Raw genomic sequence first — 5,490 nt, forward strand, 5'->3', positions numbered from 1 at the left:
AAGGCCACACCTCCTCCAACAAGGCCACACCTCCTCCAACAAGGCCACACCTCCTCCAACAAGGCCACACCTCCTAATAATGCCTCTCCCATGGGCCAAGCGGTTGAACACATGAACCTTTGGGAGCCACTCCTATTTAAACCACCACACATCTAACTGTAGAAGCCTTCTCCAGCTGCCCTCTCAGCTAAGGATCCACCCGTGCTATAGACAAGGTATTAGGGACGCTCGATGGTAGATGTTTCTGGCTTTGCACCCCTACTTCCTGAGCAAAGGTCCAATTGCTCCTGTCACCTCTCTTTCCTTTGGTAGTACTACAGGCAGAAGCTGTAGAACTTTCTAGGGAATGAGTAATAGGGGCCAACAAGGAGTACTGGAAGGGATAAGGTATTAGATTATGACTGAAACTCTGTCACTGGAGTGCCTTACAGGTGACAGGATTCTCTCTTCTCCCCGCCTTCCTTCCCCACTTCCTTCCTTCCTCTTTCTTTCAGTGTTTTACACAATCTTACTTTGTAACCTCGGGTTGGCCTTGAACCCATGATCCTCCATCCCTCAGCCTCCGTGTTGAGTACTGGGTTTACAGGTGGAGGTCACCACACCCAGGCAAATGAACTCTCTTGGCTCCAGTAAAAAGCTTCTAAGTATTCTTCCTTCCACAGTTGTCCCAGGAAGGAGGCCTACCAGTCATTGACTTTCCTAGGAACTTAGAAGAGTCTGGCTGTTGTTCTGAGGGGAGTTGTAAGGGGGAGGACACACTCAATAACCGGCTGCCTCTTTTGGCCCTATCTTCTAGTTCCTGTGTGGTACGGAGTCCCTGCTGTTCGTCCAATCTTGTGGAGACATAAGCCATGGAACTAAGGCCATTTTGCCTGGAGGGCCCGAAGCCTAAGCTTTCTGTTGTCTCCTCCTGCCTTCCCTACTGCTGCCTCTCTCTGATTTAAGGGCAGGTTTTATTCCCAAGCTGCCTCGGGGCTCCTCTTTCTGATTGCATTAAAGTCTCCGTAATTCTCCCCTCATTAATGATTGGCATATTTTTACCTCTCACTAAAGGAGCTTCAAGGCAACTCCCGGGGGGCCCTGCTCTCAGAATGAAACAATTTCATCCTGCTCCAGAAACGCATTAAAAAGGGGTTGTCAGGATCGTATCACCAGTTAGGAAAGCTAATCAAAGTACTTCTGTTTATTAGTTGGTGCAGCGATGTGGCTTTCCAACAAGCCCCTGGCTCCGGCAGGACCGGCCGGCCCCGAGCACCCTAGCACCTTGGCTCCTTGGTTTCTGAAGGAATAGCCTTAAATGGACCACCTACTGCTTCTGCTGGCCCTAAAGTGGGTGATCGGAAGAGCTAGGATGAGCATACCCAGACCAGGCTTAGCAGCCACTCAGCAAAAGCAACCTCTTGAACTCACCCGTGTGTGTTCCCCTCGGCCACAGAGCAAATCTCAGACAAGGCTACCTGTCCTTCCCAGAACTAACTGGAAAACAGGTTGTAAGGCATAGCACGGGGGTGGGTGGGGCAGCACCACCTTGATCGGGCACCCCTTTGCATCCTGTTTCAGCCACTTAGGGAAGCATGCACGGTGTTCCAACAGGCAGCAGGTGTGTGGCCACATATCTGTTCTCCCCAGCGCTCTGAAATTTTGCAATCCACTACTCAGAGCGAGCGGTCTATAAAAGGGGGCACGCCTCACTTGAGGCCACCATCCCCTGAGCAGACTCCAGCTGGAGCAAAAGTGAACACCCCTCGACACACACTCCTACACACCCTGCCAGCCTGGAGCGAGGGGCCATCCCCGCTGTACAGCCTCTGTGGACCCAGGAATGGTTCAAACCCCTGCGCCTCGTTGCCCCATCACGTCGCACAAAAGGACATATTGATTGTTTCATAGGCGCATTTCCTGGGGTCCTTTATATCTCTCTCCTTCGTCAGGCGTAATGAGGAGGCTGAGGCACGGAGGCGGGGGGAGAGCCAGCACACATCCATCCGGGTGGGATTTCTTCATCTTATCAATCAGGACTTTAATTAGACACGTCCGAGAGGGCAGTTCCATCTCGGGGCGGGCGGCAATCTTTATCACGCATGCCACATCTCTAATTACTGTGTACTGACAGATAACAATTGGGAAGCATGTGGAAGGTGGGGGAGGCAGGAGGCAGAGAAAGGACAGTGGGGCTGAAGATGGCCACTTGCCCAAGGAGAATGGCCTTCCAAGGCAACCTGGACCAAACTGCTGTAACCCAAATGTCCAGGGACAGGGATATGGCCTCAGATAACACCTTTCAGAGTGACGGCAGCGGGTGTAGAGAATGGCCAGGCTGGCATCTGGGCAGATGTGACAGGGGATCATGTCCCCAGCCCTCAATCCATGCCCTGATATACGTAGCTTTCTTTCCAATGTATGTAGAGAGAGGGCACAGGGGTCTCTCTTCACAGCTCTGGCTGGCCTCAAACTTACTTTGTAGACCAGGTTGACCTCAAATTCACAGAGATCCTCCTGCCTCTGCCTCCTGAGTGCTGGTACTAAAGACGTGCACCATCACCACCTATCTCTTTTCATCGTATTAGAACTCTGCTATTACCCAGGGTTTTTTAGTAGTCTTGTGGAAATATCAAGAAAGATCTAGATTTGGATCCTATGGTTTGGATCCTTGGGTCCATATCAACCAGCTTATGTGACCTCAGACAAGTGTCCTAAACTCTCTAGGCCCAGCTGCCTTCCTGACCAAATGAAATGGATTTCCTTGACTGTGCATGGAGACAACGGAGCGGGGGAGGTTCAGTCAGTAAAGCACATTCCATACAAGCATGAGAGCCCGAGTTTGACCCCAGAACGCACCCTATGGTTCCGGCACTGTGGCACACACTTGTAAGCCCAGCACTCGGGGACGTTCAGACAAGCAAATCCCTGGAGTTTGCGGCCAGCCAGCCTAGCCTAATTAGTAAGTCTCAGGTCCCAGATGGACTGCAGCTGAAGTTGATCCCTGGCCTCTCTGCATGTGCGTGTGTGTGTGTGTGTGTGTGTGTGTGTGTGTGTGTGTGTGTGTGTGTGTGTGTGTGTGTGTGCATGCACACATGTACATGCACATGTACACAAAAAAATTAATGTATGTGGGAGAGTGTTCACCCTGCTCAGCCTCCTGTTAGAGAATAGAGCTGGGGAGAGGGATGCTGTTCGGATAAACAAACACTAAAGACAAGAAAACCTCCTGCCTGAGTGACTCTTCTCTGTGATGTTGAACTAAGAACCACAGGAGCACGGATCTTAGGCCGGGCCCAGAGCAGCGGGTAGGCACACTGTCTCGGGTCAAGGCCCCTTAGCATGTATTCTCTGTAGTGGTCTTGAGTAAAGATGCCCATTCTCACAGTTATAAACTGAGGTCAGTGCTGGTTTCTCCTGACCCTCAGGTTCCTCAAGAGCAGAACTGAGTGAATCAGGTTCCCCTGAGGACTGGACAGTGGACACATGAAGTACTCAGACTCAGTCCTGCGCCTGGTCGCTGCCCTGACTGGCGGTTTATCAGGACAGACTGCACAGATCATACTGTAATGGGAGCTGTAGCCCACGAAGTGTGTGATGCCTCTTGCTCTGTTCTCCTTGCCAGGACAGGGCCTCCTGAATATGGGGACCCTTTCCACAATCCTAATGCCCCTCAAAAAAAAAAAAAAAAAAAAAGAAGCCTGAATTGTTCCCACTACAGCCTCAGGCACAGTATCAGACACTCTAACACTCAGCCTGGGGCTGTGTCCCACTGTCTCCCCCTCCCCAAACTACCATATTCTAGTCATCTTCAGAGTGACTCAATCCTCGAAATCTGTCTCCCAGCACCCTGGAAGGTGGAGGCGGGAGAACCAGGAGTTGAGGGTAGCCTGAGCTACATTAGCTCCTATCTCAGAAAACAGAAACCAAATGTAACTCCACTCCCCCATGCCTGGGCCTCCAATAAACAGTTGCTGCCTACTCCCTGTAGTTCCTCTCCTCTCTAAGGCCCACCTGGTCCCATCTGACATCTCCTTGTGTCCAGGCCCAGGTGCCAAGAATTTTCTCCCTGGGGATTGGCTTGACAGTTCTCAGTATTCTGGTCTCCCGGGTCTCATGCTAGTGGGCTCCTTGACTCCACATGGGCAGAAGCAAAACTGAGCCCTGTCTCCTCAGGCAATGGGCAGTGAACTCACGTCTCACTTTGGACAGTTAAAACGATGCTAGAGTCAGTATTTGAGCCCAGTTCAGGGTGGTGTTGGGGAGAGTTAGTGTGGTGTGGATTATGCCACCAGACCGAGAAGAGAGTAAAACTGGGCACCATGGGCTGAGGAGCATCCAGGGGTGCCTGCAGAATTATCATACGCTTTGACAGATTTTAAAAGCCTGGATCTTTCTGAGGGTGGATGCTTGCATTCTGTGGTGAAAACGTAGAAGGCGGTAGAACAAGTCTACCAGGCAAGAGATCATGAGTCCTGGAGGTTTGCCCAGGGGAGTCTGACCTGATGAGCCCAGACTTGGACTGATGGTAACCCCTATGTAGAGTTTCAGAATGCCAGCCACACGGGACACCAGGAGGTAGTGATGAGGACCTGTCCCACCTCAGTGTATATGAGGACGAGGAGCTATCACACAGATTTTATTTTACTAGAGACAGTGGAGGGCTCTGTCAGTCTCCCAGTGGGTATTTGCAGGAAGGCAGAAGTGACACTGGGCTTAGAGTCAGTCAGCCTTCCTGGAAAGACCCAGCCACCCCTCTCTGTCTCTCTATGTCAGACACAGCTTTCTGGAGAGATGAGAATGGTTAGGGAAGCAAGAATAGCATGTACCTTCATCTGAGGGCAGCATAGATGCAACAAAATCCTGTGAAGGTCTGTGAATGATGCCCCCAGAACCCTGACCACTCTGACAAGGTCTGTGAACAATGCCTAGTCCAGGAATGAGAGTGTTCCCTCACCTGAGACATATAAAACCTTTCCTTGGCTGGATGTTGGTGGTACAGACCTTTAATTCCATCACTCGGGAAGGAGAGACAAGTAGACCTCTTGAGTTTGGGGCCAGCCTGATCTACAGAGCGAGTTCCAGGACAGCCAGGACTAGAAAGAGAAACCATGCCTTGAACAAACCAAACACACACACACACACACACACACACACACACACACGCTTCGCTTCCCTTGAAGCTGATGTGGGCTCAGCTCCTTTGATCCAGATGAGGCCTCAGACAAGCAGAGCGAGGGGCAGGGAAGGTGCACTGGACATGTGATCCGGGGAGCCTGGATTCTGTCCATGTGAGCCTTGCTTCCCTTGTCCACAGAACGGGAGCTGTGCCATGTCCCAGAGTGTGTGTCTGTCTCTGAGGGTGTTTCCTGATGCGGTCGGTTCCTGGTAAAATCTCAGCAAACATTAACCGCCTTGGCTATCGATGGATTTATTTATTCATGGAGAAAATGCCTCTGCCAGATTCTCGGATCACAGAGCTTGGCAGCTCCCACCCTGTACTCAGGGCAC

The sequence above is a fragment of the Rattus rattus genome, chromosome 7 (assembly GCF_011064425.1).
Source record: "Rattus rattus isolate New Zealand chromosome 7, Rrattus_CSIRO_v1, whole genome shotgun sequence".
Lineage (NCBI taxonomy): Eukaryota > Metazoa > Chordata > Mammalia > Rodentia > Muridae > Rattus > Rattus rattus.